Source organism: Nipponia nippon, unplaced genomic scaffold (assembly GCF_047370975.1).
Source record: "Nipponia nippon isolate SJK-2023a ecotype South Korea unplaced genomic scaffold, ASM4737097v1 scaffold_18, whole genome shotgun sequence".
NCBI classification, from domain to species: domain Eukaryota; kingdom Metazoa; phylum Chordata; class Aves; order Pelecaniformes; family Threskiornithidae; genus Nipponia; species Nipponia nippon.
This window is the reverse complement of record NW_028262334.1, coordinates 9,253,482-9,267,404: the sequence shown is the minus strand read 5'-3', so window position 1 is coordinate 9,267,404 and position 13,923 is coordinate 9,253,482. Positions and strand designations below refer to the sequence as shown.

The 13,923-nt window shown below is 37.3% G+C and overlaps 1 protein-coding gene across 12 annotated transcripts in view; it reads right to left on the bottom strand.

The window, feature by feature from the left end:
* Window positions 1-13,923, bottom strand: part of ARVCF (ARVCF delta catenin family member) — a 287,922-nt gene that overhangs the window by 256,651 nt on the left and 17,348 nt on the right. For 3 of the 12 annotated variants that reach the window (XM_087754800.1, XM_087754809.1, XM_087754802.1), the window contains exon 3: window positions 10,145-10,213. The exons of the other annotated variants lie outside the window; for them this stretch is intronic. The gene's annotated coding sequence lies outside the window, so the exon portion shown is untranslated. The remainder of the gene's footprint in view (window positions 1-10,144; window positions 10,214-13,923) is intronic. 12 annotated transcript variants of the gene reach the window in all.

Here is a 13,923-nt window from a genome sequence, read left to right as displayed (position 1 = left end):
TTCTACTGTATTGTACACCTACAGTTTTGGATGAATCACATTAAAATTTACAATTTTAGTCACAGACTTTAATACAGTCTGGTTATTTATTTGACATTTGATCAAATGCTTCTGACTGAGGATGAGCTTCTAATTCATTACACCAAAATAACTTTCTTTAAAAAAACAAAACCAAAAACGACAAAAATCCATACGCACTGGCTTCCAGTGCTGTCTTCTCCAAAATGCCAAGGAATTACATTATATGCAGAAATTGGCAAAAGTTTACATAATAAAAAGAATTGATTGCATTTTGGCCCAAGATGCAAAATGTAATCTGTGCATATTATTCAGAAAAATGACAGAAAATGTTGTTATTCCTTTCTTTTTAAATGAGTTTCCTCAGAAAGGCTAGATAACCTTTTCCTATTTAATTGTGGTATGCTGGGAAAGAAGCCCTTTGTAACTCTTGATCAGAAGCGTACAGACAAATAATTCTTGTGTTTCTTTCAGGCAAAAAAGAAATAGCTATAATATTTACCACGCAGGAAAGAAAAAGGAAAAAAAAACCACAACTAAAGCCAAAAAGAGAATGGTGTTATACCGTGAGCTGCCTGCTCTCAGAGTTAAGCAGGCTGTGACCAGCTCCCAACGTAACACAGCAAACGCACCAGGTGATGCAGTTGTGCCCTCCTCTCCTCTAGGTGTGTTATACAGAAAAAAGGAGGGCAAGAGCTTTCATATTCAAGTTGAGCTGTAAGGCGGTCGATTAGCCCTTAGCAAGTGCGGACAATTCCATGGCACATGTGTGTTTGCTTGACAAATTCCATTGTGATAAAGACCTTTTTCCCCCAGTCTCTAGTTTGTATGTAACTCTTTCCTTCCATCCCGGAAAAACTATGCACCCTGTTGAGTACAGTCAGTAATATGCTCAGCCTGAAAGTTGGCTAACATGACACATCTACTACCAAGCTCTCCCAAATTTGAGAATTCACATTGGTATCTGCGGGTTTTAAAGACAATAAATAAATGCAGCATGTCAGCTTCAAAATCCAATGTTTTTCCTGTATTTAGCTTCTTTCAACATAGCTTTAATACAAACTGAATGGCATAAGTATTACAAGTGTCACCACTCTATAAACAGCTTTTCTAACCGTTTTGTTAGTAAGTCCGGACCTGTACTACTCCATCCCTTGCTTCCACTATCATCCAGACACATACTTCAAAGAACAGCCTTCCAAATTCCTTTCTAGAGTTTGCTTTCATCTGAACATCAAGTATCAATGCCTCTAAGATGTCTTCTCCTGCTCTTGACTTAAATAGTGCCTTCCTCAGGGACCAACCAAGCTTTTAGTACTGAAGAACTGGATCCAAGGTGTCTCACGTAGTGCCTTGTCAAGCTGATGATCCCACAGCTCTCCGTTGGGCCTGAAAACCTGACTTTCCATCATACCACAATACATAATAGCAACTCTTTACGACATAGTAGTTCTATAGTAATCGAAATAGCACGAAAACTTCAACCTCAAATACAAAGCTACGATCCACTTCTGATCTTATGTAAGCTCTAACAAGTAAAAATTGCTTCCAAAACCAAAATTATTTTCAATTAAATGTGTCCTACTGTGCCAAAATGGCATGACTAGTTCTGAATTCCGAAGAGCTAAGATCGCCATGAAAAAGCTAGAGAAACTTTGTATTAACTACAAACTCACTGGCAAAGATCATCTTTATATCCGATTAGTACTATAACACAGGGAGATTTACTGTAATACAACAGTTCCAAGGCCAAATGAAGAAACGTGGACCACAGAAAATCATTTCAGAAACATACAATAGACATCTTAACCATAGTTTACAGTTTTTAATTACCTGTAGTGGGTATTACAGCACATTATTGTCATACTCCTATCTTTCAGAAAGTCTGGGCTCTCCAGTTTCTGTTAAAGAGATCACACGTAACTACTACTAGCCCATGCATTTTCTGAACATGGTTTCTGAAGATAACAGCAAAAGAACAACAGCACCCATTTACTATAAGCAGTTAATTCAAGATCTATAGATCAAAACAAGTTAAGTTTTGCGGTAATATTATAGATAGCTTTGCCTGTAGTCATCTTTGTAAAAGCTCCTCATTTCTTCTAAATGACTGCTAAGAGAGTCAAATTTTAGTAGAGAGAATAAGGATTAACAAGTGAGGGTAATGCCACTCTTCCCGTCAAGTTTCTAAGACTAAAGGATTCCCAGAACACTCACCACTCTGTAAAGTGCTTTTTGCTTTCTTTGTCTTGACTGTATGCACTTGCATGACAGCTTCACTGAAAAGGAAGGTGTTTTGGTCAAACATTATCCAACTCACTGCTATCACGTACAGCAAATAAAACAGAACCTGACAACCAGGCAGCAGTAATTCTGCTCACTTGAACTAACTGAAAAACTTAGGAATTAAACTCTTTGGTCCCAGAAAATTAAGGAAGTATTGGCATGGAAACAGATGAAAACTTACAGCAAATAATAATTTTATCATTTGTTAAACAGTAGTAACGTTTTGTTCCCCAAAAGTACCCATACACTTTTTCCACTATTACTGCTACAACTAACACTAATTGCGGACTATGCCTTCTCACGAAAACACTATACAAATACCTACAACCTTCTCTACCTAGAGAAGGCCATTACGTTCTTAACCCCCAAAGAAGCACAAGCTGACCTTCTCAATTTTCAAAGCTGTCCTTATCTTTACCTCTCACAGAAGAATGGAGAGTCCAGGGAACAGTGAAAGAATGTAAATTCACATCCTCGCTGATTTCATAGTAACTTTCCCATACAGAGTTATACATATTTCTGGTGTCCAAGAGCAGTTAGGCATCCATAAAAGAGCTGAACTTGCAAATTTTGGCACAGCAAGATCCATTATGTTGGAAATCTTGAATAGGATTTTCACAAACCTTCAGTTCCAGTGATTGGAAGAGAGACATCAGCCAGCCAGCCATAAATAAGTCAATAGATGAGCTGTATATATATTTCCACCTGCTGGCAGAAAGTGTTTACATAGCAGTAGTATGCTTTTACAGTGGTTTAAGTCTGGAATAAATCCAATAAATCAGTGGAGTTTTTCTTGGTTAAAAAATGAACACAAAGCAGCATTTATTCTGCAGTGTCACTGGCGCACAAAGATTACTATAGAAAGTCTGCTTTTGATAAGACTGTATACCTCCAGATCTGGAACCCTAATATTAATCTAACTGATGTATAACTTTTTTTTTTTTTAATTAACAACTGAGTGCTACCAACACACATGGCAGTTTCCCAAAACTGTAAGTAATAAGCTTAAATTACTGAACACAGAAACATGTTATGATGGTGTTAAACATGTCCAAAGCTCAGCAAAATAAGTATTTTTCAGTTGATGTTTATTTGAAATTAAAAGGTATTCTAAGCCAGGACTCAAAGGAATGAGCTGGTATTCACCACATACCACTGAATTGCTCTAAGATGAAACCAACTGTTCTCATTTCTTCAGAGCTGACTGTAGCAAAGCATGATGAAGTCAGTACTACAGTTGAAAGAGGCCCTTTCCCAAGCATTACAGCTATGTCAAAAAAGCCTCCATTGTCTATAAACAGAGAGTGTGAATTCATCTCTGTTCTCCATTACATCAACAAATAGAGTATTTCCAAGTACAGACACCACACTCCCAACCTCACCTGGGGATTTTCCCACACTGTACACGCCAGGCTTTCATCTGATACCACTTTTAACACTTCAGATTCATAATCCATCAGCAGTGGGTTTTATCGAGCATATTCCCTGCGAATTCAATGTTCAAGTCACGAGCAGCGGTGTGAGCTAACCATTTCATGGAACGGGAGAAACTGAGTCATCTCTACTGCAGTACTGTTCAAGAGGCATGAAGAGACAGCCTAGCTTACTAGTTAGCAAACACTAACATTCTGCACTCCTTTCATAAAACCTTAGTTGAAATGTCTCTGCTTTCTCTCCTTTCTAACCTTGATGACATGTGTGACAAGGCTGTTTTCAAACATATTTCCAAACTCAACTCCGTAAAAAAACTTCTTGAAAGATACACTATTGCATTAACACAAGCTGGAAAGCATCTAGCCTTTGTGCTGCCCTCTGTATGTATGAATACCCAGAAAGTGACGTGCAACTACCAAACCAAATCCAAACTTCCTCCAAGAATGCTGAAAATTTTATCTTCCCCACCAAATAGTGTGCTACATCTTTGTGCCAAAATAACTTCCCATACATGTATATAGTAAAACTTGAAAAAAATACCAGCAGATATTTTCACAAACGCCTAGTGCCAAGAGAAGAAATTCTCAAAACAAGAAGTGCTATGATCCATTACAGCATTATGAATTCAATCTTCTGTCCTGCAGCTCGAGGTAACTATCAATTCTGATTCTCTACAGCTATCTTAAGGAGAAGAAACACTTCAGGAAAGTAAAAGAATTACTATACAATAGGCTACAATTTAATTAGAAGAAGGAACATGCTGAAGATAATGTCAATGGAAGAATATGCTAATGATCATTTTAATGAGATAAATATGCCCTCATATCCCCAGTCAAAAATGCCTGAGATCCATCTTTGCAATGGTAAGTAGCAGTCACAAGAAACAAAAGTCTCCCTTTCTACTGATGTGGGCGATGCGAAAGCTGCAACGATTACTGGAATTGCAGGCAGGAAGGAGAGGAGGAACAAGCGATGCTTTTAGCTTCCAAGACATATCAGGGCACCCTTCCCTCTGTTTCTGAGTGCACTGTTTCAGGGAAACTATCCCTGCCAGAAGTCTCATGGGACAATGCATCTCCGCAGTTGTTCAAGTGCAACCCTCCAGATGGAGGGAAAATTCAGCTTTAAATCTAAAAGGCAAAGGTGATTGTTTTATTAGAGTTTAATGCTCTTGACATTACTATGTAGATATTTTAACAAAGTCATCAGTCTTTTAACAGGAAGACCCTTTACGTTGTACAAGGAAAACAAGTCTAGCAAAATTCTTATTGACAATTTTCAACAAGTTTCTACCGCAAAGTTGGCAAGTCAGACTTGTTCCATTAACATCCCTGTTGAAGCCAACAGCACCAACCTATACACCGTATACAGCTCTAAGAAAAAAAAAAAGCAATGTTTAATCAATGCTTACCATAAAGCTCTTTCTAAAGCATAATTTGAAAGTTTACAATGGAAGAATAACACTGGAATTATAAGAAATCAAGAAAGTAGCAAAAACCAAATAAAATTGCCTATCCTCTTTTATAAAGTGTATTTGTTAACACCCGAAGAAAGAAACAACAGTTAAAAACAGTCCCCGTGGCAGGGTGCAGCAGCTGAAAATGGCTGCATCCCAATTGCATCTGTATCAGTTGTGCAATTTGAAGTTAATTGAAGAGGATATGGGGTGGGGGTGGGGGGGGCATATTAAGGAGCAGGTATTGTAAGGTATTTCTAAGATAATTCTTTATATTTCTTGTTTAATTCTTTTCATCATCTAAGTTTCCTTTATCTGCTAGGAAGGGGCTTTAATGGATCTAAATAAAAGGAATTTGTCTAATATTTATGCCCTGCTGATTCTATTAGATGTTGCTGTAAGAAATGTAAATCAAGCGATTGGGTCTTAAAGTTTTATTCACTGTAGTTTTAATAGACCATGCCAATATTACTCCAGTATTGCCAGAGATGTCTTCAAGAACGCTGAATGAATACTAAGAAGGCCTACCATGACTCTTGCTATGGAAGTATAGATTAAATCCTAAACTTTTAATCTCCCAATTGGATCCACATGGGGAAATTCAGTATGGCTTCAGGGAATACGCCAGAAAGATATCACAGAGGAGTGACATTGTATGTTTAATCAGAATGGAAACACAGTTAGATGTTAAGGATCAGAGAGCGCATGTTTGTTTTCAATACTAATGTGTGCAAAGATGTACAGCTCTTTTTGATAGGTGTACATTAGCGTTTCCACATGCATATACTGTCTATGGATTATCAGTCTTTTGTGTCTTTTTTCCAGAAAAGCATGCAAATTTTGAATAGTAATGCATTTTAGATGAAGCAAGTTTTCTCTGAGCCATGCAGTAGAAAGCAAGAAGGCACATAATGAGGTATTGTACAGGCTTCAACCATGTGGAAGTCCACTTTTAAGGCCAACCTTATCCAGGCAATTCAATGAAATTCTACTTCAGACAGGTAAGTACTTCTGCAAGACATTTTACTAATAAGCAGGTTATAAGCACCACATCAAGAAATCAATTAATTACACCTTATTAAAAAAAAAAAGCGTGTTTGTTTTGATAGTCAGTATTCCAGTAGTTCTGATGCTCCCTGAAGGGCATTATAATTTATTAAACCCTACCCGATCAAACCATAAAATATTATTTGTAGTAATACAACCTATCTTCTGTTAGTGCATAGGTAGCTGCACAAACAGTGAACCAGAGGAAACAAAACGGCCACGGCCTGCGGCGCCATCGCTGTGGAGTGCCAGGCTTGCTCTTGCTGCTGCCAGCGTCCTCAGGCACAGACCTGAGCAGGCAGGGCTGCAGCTGCCAACGCCGCAGCGGCGCCCAACCCAGGCCTCACTGGGGCAACGGAGGGAGCGCGGCTGTGCGGCCGCCTGGGCCACGTCGTCAGCAATGAGCCCTGCAGGTCATAAGCAGCACCGAGGCTCCCCCGCTTTTAAACAAGTAACCGTTTTTAATTAGGAATTATAAAGCGATTCCAAATGAGACTATCAGAAATATAAGAAATTAAATCCATGCATATTGTACGTGAGAATCCAGCATTCCTTTTTAAATCCATCCAACACCACCAAAGGCACTAGAATTGTGTGGATAATACTGAAGGCAAAATTAGGACTCATCAGCGATTCCGGAAGGCTTGTATGATCATTAACTGAAGACAATCACGTAGAGGAAATTCTCAGGCATACAACATGAAGTAAGTCATCAGACTTAGTTTGTAAACTAATGTCATGCAGAGACAATAGTAAAAGTTCAAATTCAAGATAAATAAACTTGGTGTCAGATAAAAATAATTTCCAACAGCTACATATGAAAGATCACTAAATAACATCTACATATAATATACACTACATGGAGGGGAAATTCCTTTCTAAAATTACCTAGCTTAGACTTGTTTGTGCTGCAAATGTTTATAAAACAAAATGCTATCTTTGGGTCATTTGAGTATTTGGGTTATATCTTACACTTCCCGGGTGGGTCAAAGAAGTTGACATGCCCAAGACTTAATTTTATAATAAACTTAACTACAGACAATTTTTTAAAAAAATAGCTTACTTGCAAGAAATATCAAGTACATTAAGTAGGAGTTTGATTAATCTATAGCAATCCATCAATTAAACAACATTAATTCGTCATTCTTGACTGTTCCAGAAAAGATGGTAGAAACCCAAAATAAGCAGACATTAATCTACAAGCAATGAATTAGGGAAAAAAAATAATTACAAGGAAAAAAAAATGTTTTTAACAGATAAAAAGCACACGTTCTGGATGGCTCAGGTCTGAAACCTGGCAGCCTGGAATACGTTTCAAATCAAGTCAACTCCATTTTGCGCATTACAATCAAAACTGACCCTTTAAATCACACAACCACAGTTCTGGAAATATCTGTTTAGTATTAATTTCTGAAAAGGCAGTTACTTTTAATGCTTCACAAACCATTTCTGGGTGACCATTGGCTAGAAGCTTTTATGCCAAATTCACTTGTAATAACATCTTCCTGGGGAGGCAGGGGAATTCTTAATGAAAGTTATTGCACAGCGAATACAGTACCTCACTTTTTGAAATGTTCACATTTGAAAAAAATAGTTACTTTTTCTTAAATGACATCCATGAAAATGCCGCTAATAATATTATATTACGCTTCTATTAAGAGTTGAGAACTAATACACAGTTTTGAAAACTTAACATCTCTTTACAAAATCGCATGCTTTCTCTCTAACCTGGATCGCTGTTTAGATGACCAGTGATATCTGCCATTGTAGAATTTAGGCCATGTCTACCATTACTGCAATAAGTATTCATCCTGCAATTCTCCTCCTTGCCTCACGAGAAGGCACTCTACTCCCACATACAATATAATAAAACACACTGGATGATATAAATAAAATAACTTTAGATAACCAGTTTGTATGGTGCAATGATTTTCAGAGCTGTAAGTATTTAAAAAAAGAAAATCAATATGCTGGCATAACAGAAATGGTTAAAACTTCTTTCTCCTACTTGGAAAAAAAAAAAAGGTATCTCCTAATCAAGTAGTACACTAGTTACTTAGTTTTCATGTAATGCTAGCTATAGCAGCCTATTCTAAGCATTTTCTGAAAGGAGAGGAAAAGTCTTCACATTCAGACATGTAACGTTACTCCCACTGAAAGCCACAGAAATTCTACTGCTGACCTCAGTGGGAGTAAGAGGTTGGCTCCAACTTTTCAAATTTTCCACCAAGATGTCTACTGCAAAAAAATGCAATGCTATTTATCATTAAAATCCACAAACCAATAACCAATCAAAACAAACCTAAAATTGTTTTATAAGTGAGCAGTCTCAGCCAATGAGTTGCACTTGTAAAGGAACTAACCAGCATTCTTCAGGGCTGACAAGCAATAAACTGAAAGCACCATCATTCTGAAAATGTATGGCACTCCTGATTAAGGGTGACATACTCTTTAAAATGAGTACAGAGCATACCTCACTTCTGAAATGAGCAAATCAGTCTTAGCCATGAACTCTGTAAAAAAGTATCTTTGGTAATGATAGCACAATTACTACTGTTTCTTCAGTGTAGAAGGAGCACGAACATTTTCAAAATCGTACATTCCTTTACTTCACAAATATGCTGCAGAATAATAATAGATTGCTCATGTATCCACAAACAGCATCTCATTTGATTGCCTGCTACTTTTTTCCTAATTTTGAACAAGTTTGGTAAGAGAGAACTCCTCCTAGTTCCCGTCACTTTATTCCCTTTCACCCCTACAATTATTTTCCTTTGCTCTAAACACTACAAATTTCACCTCAGGATGACTGTTACAGTGAAAAATCTCCTAAGAAATCTCCCACCTCTTCTGTATTGTTTAGGATATTAAGAAGCAGTAACTTTCAGTTTTGCTTGTACTATGTAAACTGTACTCCCATCCTTCACCCAAAATTCTGCTTTCCCTAAAACAATGTTAGAGAGAGACTATTAAAAGAAATTAAATTAGAAAAGTCAGGCTTTTAAAAGTTTGAATTATTCAATTTTATTCATTTAGCAAGTACAGCTGTCTTCTGGTTTTAGTCATTTAAAAGACCAGCTTTTTAAAATTACATTCCTTTATCCCAAAGTAGATGGGTTTTCCTTGTGTAAGGAAACTTCTGCCTGGCTAGTTACCTCAGGAATGACTTCCCAAGTCATCGGAAGTCATACAAATTCATTAATTGCCTGGTCTTTGACTATGCTGTTCTGACAAGAGCCCTCCACTTAAAACCAGTAAGCGAGCAGGAGGGTCAAATGCTGCAGAAAGCCATACATCCCGTCACGCAAGTCGATACCAACTGAATGTATGCCTGTGCTACAGTCATGTGCCACAGATTCCTACCCAGAGAGCTCAGAGAACAACCTCAAGTGAAGTCTGATGGCACAGCTGAACACAAAACAGAGTGGCTGAGAGCAGGCAGTTAAGAGATGGGAAGCCAGTTCACCTCTTGTCTAAAAGCAGGACAGCAGCAGAACAGAACGTTTTGAAAAGGTCCATTTACAGAGTTTTGGAAGCTTTATTATTAGTTACATTTTATGCAGTTAATTATTCTACATTTTGATTATACAAACATTTGATTTTATATGGTGTTTTGCTATTCCAAGCAGAGTAATTCAAACTCTTGCATATTTTCGCTATACTCAGTTCAATAGTCCTACTGTTAGAGAAAAGGCCACTAAAGACTATTACTATAAAATGAATTTAGTCTTTCATCACTTTATTGTTGGCTAAAGAATGGCAATTGCAACAGTGTCTGGAACAGTAAATAGCAAGAAGGATTAGATTAGTAACAATTTTGCCTTCTAGAGTTCATAGACATGAACATGTGTAGTCAATGAAAGAAATAAAAATATATGTAAAGGAAATTTTGACAACTCTTACCACCCTTTCAGGTGAGTTGTTAGGCCCCTTTCCTTGTTCATAAAGCACAACTCAAAGTTATGGATATCCCTGAAAAACATAAGAGACAGATCAAGCTCTGAATAGAAACTGTAACTAATGTGACTAATGGCTTGTTGACCTGAGTAATGGCACAACTCTATATACAGCTTCACAGCCCGAACACTTGCCAAAACTGCACTGCTATCCCTAGTTCAAAACAGCTAAGTCAAGACTTTCATCAGCCTCTAGAGCTCCTGCTTCCTGAAATCAAAGTTCATGGTAGAAATTTCTTATCTGGTTTGAATGCTCTAGTATGCGGACAAGTTTCTCCTGAAATCTCGGGATCACAAAATCCAAAAATCATGTTTTAAGCATACAGTAACAAGATGCAAAACAGCCAAGATGTTTCTCCTTATTATCTCTTTGCTTAAATATTTTTTTCTGGATCATACGCTTGATTTCAATGACCTAACACTTGTTACATACATACAAGAATATTTTCCACAGAAAACATACATACTTGAAGTTACAAGGAAACTGGAGAATTTTTCAAGTCAAGTTAACAATAACACAAAGTGTTAATTCCCAGGGAACACAAACACTGTCTTAGGCTACACTTTGCCAACAGTCTCAATCAACTGTTCCTTGTGGTTTTGTATTTCAACTCCAAAAAGAATACATTTCCAACTGTTTTACCTGCCCTTGTTTCCAAGCTAGACATACATCCAATCCCATACATACACTGTGAGCTGGAAGTCACACCTTCATCTAATGTAGAACACTAAGAGCTGGCAGCACTGGAGTTACAAGAGAGAAGAGGATAAATTTTACTCTGACTTTAAAGTCTAAAAAACTTTAGATCCCAGATTCCTCTACAGAATTTCTAAAGTTAAAAAAAAGGAAGCAAGATACTTAATAGTAGTACCACAGAATTCTTGATTAGCACTACATATTGGGCAAGACACAGAGGAATATATATATGCCCAAGCGTAGCTATACTGCTACAATGCCAAAGCACCACTGGCCATTGGTTCTTCTACTGCTGGCTGGACTGGATTTGTAGGACAGTCACACTGACCCATAGGGTATCTAACAGCAGTGATCTAAGGAATCAACACCACAAATAACTAGGGTTTGGGTTGGGGTTTTTGGTTGGTTGGTTTGTTTGTTACAGTCCTCAATCAAGAGTGCTCACACACAAGGCCCAACCTGAACCCACTAATACCAGTAAAAAATTACTAACACTCAGACCCACAAAAGACGTATGTGCACCCAATGGGAAAAATAAGTTTTTATATCAGAGAAACCGATTTTTTTTTTTTAAGAGATCTAAAAAAATATGAGCAAAGCTATCTGCAGACTGCTTTTATGAAGGAAGACTGGTTTTTTTCCCCGCCATTCTTGTAAGCCAGTCAGCATTTGGCTGCCTTACAAAAACCATATATTCTCCCCGTGTGCCTTCACCTTCAAAGGTAAATTTTGTGTTTCATTTCATAATTCGCAAGTTATAAAGGCAACATTATGTCTGAATACAGTAATTCCAGTGACTTTAGTATCATACTTGATGAAAATTTATCTAATTAGTAAACAGGATGCTTTATTTATCTTCAACTCTGGTAAGTAAATGCCTTTAAGTACTGCAGAACAAAGGAGAAACCTCATCACAAACCAGCAAGTAGAGCACGTACATGGAAATCCAGTTTGTCACACAACAGAATTCCATTAAAAGGGTCATGTTGTTCCAGAAGCAGCACTGAGTGAGATGGTAGAATCATAAGAAATGTGTTAAACCAGTACAAATCCAACCTCAGGCAAGAATTTTCCTCAAAAGTTTCATTTTTATTAGCAATTCAGATTTCGCCTGCTGAGCAATTCAATCCAGAGATCAGAAGCAAAATCTTGCCATTGCTTGCCCTTTCAAAATTTTTTTCCAAAAAATAAAATGAACACACTACTTCCCCTAACCAAGAAGAAATGCAAACAGTGATGACAATCAGAAATAACATTAAACAGACATCAGTGGGGTAACAGTACAGATTTAAAAATGCCACTAATAGCTTGATTAAGTTTTAAAACTTGCAACAAACCCTAAACTGACCTTTCTAAAATTATTTTTTAAATAAGTATGGCAATTCTGTATGAGCCATTTTAAAAGCTTCTACTCGTTAAAAAAAGTGGAAAATTACGGCTTATTTAAAAAAAAAAAAATCACCATTAAGAATCTCACTGATTAAGAAAAACAAAAGCTGAATGGCAAGCCGGTTTAATTCATGTTTTCAATATAAATCAGGATGTCACTTGAGTTACAAATCTGGGTACTTCAAATCTGCTACCTATACATTCCTGTAGCACCTAGGAAGATTTCAGGAAGAATTACCTATAACTTACATTTATGTATGTTATAACTTTTTCTCTTTTTTGAACAACATAGCTCGAAAAGTATGTTCCACATTCTGGACAGTTTCACTTGATTAAAAACTAATCACTATTCACCATCTGAAGATGCTCACGGGAAGAGAAATTGAAGCGTATGATACACGTACTGTAAAAAGATCAGACTAGTGCAATTCTTGATGAGAACAATCACCTGCTATTAAAACATATCCCTAACTTTTTGCAATAACATACTGTTAAAATTGCAAGGGGAGTGGATGTAACGTGATTTTGGATATCTTTGTACAGAACAGCTGAGCAAAACACTAGGTAAGTCAAGCAGCAAAGCAAGAGAACACGATTTTCAGTCTTCACTTATAACCTTGTTTAAAAAGTTTAGTCTGCCGAACTCCAGGTCCCAGAAGGTCTGAATCTCTCAGGAACCAAGCCAACATCGAAACTACAGAAGTAGTACAAGTGGAGTTGTATTTTGAACTTGCCAAATAAGTATCATGGCTTAAGACACAACACTAAGGAGAGAAGAAAGGATGGAAAAAGAGCACTTAATCTAGTGGTCTATCATGAGCTTGAACAAACTTCTTTCTGCCAGGGCAGTTACCGAGAACTAATGAGTCTATACTCTGAATAACTGCAGTAAGGGCTATCTTAATAAGTCTCTTATAAATATTCAAAAGACCCACCATATTAGCAGTTCCAAACATAGTAAAGGGTGAAGGTCTCTTAAAGAGCAGCTCTAAGCATAACGCAGCCAATTCTGACTGGAACCTTATGTTGAACCAACGTCGGATGACAAGGGCATGACCTTCTATTGATGCTGAAAATGATGACTTGGTTCAAAGATTGTTTCATTTTGCTGCCACAGATTTAACAGCTCAGGCTTTGTCCCCATGAGATGAGTAAAACATGCTCATTAGGTAACCTAGTTCCACAGAGAGAGGATTTTAAACAAAGGCTAAGCACCTTTATTTTAATATTACAAATACGTCCTCAAGGTACTTTAATGCAGACCAGTTGCAGAGGTGAAAGCCAAGCACAGATCTCCGGTCCCACGACTGTGCCACAGTACCACATTCTCAATGGGAGGATTGCACTGACGAAAGTTACGGGTAACAAAATATGTCAACAAAAAGCAGCGAGCACTGAGCAGAAATACAGCTCAAATCACCATCACAGCAATTCTGAGGCTCTTCAAAAATGTGCATAAATAAAAGGAAATCATTTTCGCTTTGTTTATCCAGTCCAACAGGCAAGACAATTATGAATTATTTTAGCAACTTCTTTCAGCTTGTCCAAAATATTTACTGCCCATTGTTTTCATCTTCCTAGTTACAGACACACCAATGCCAGACAATATCTGTTACTATCAACTGGGATTTACTATTCCT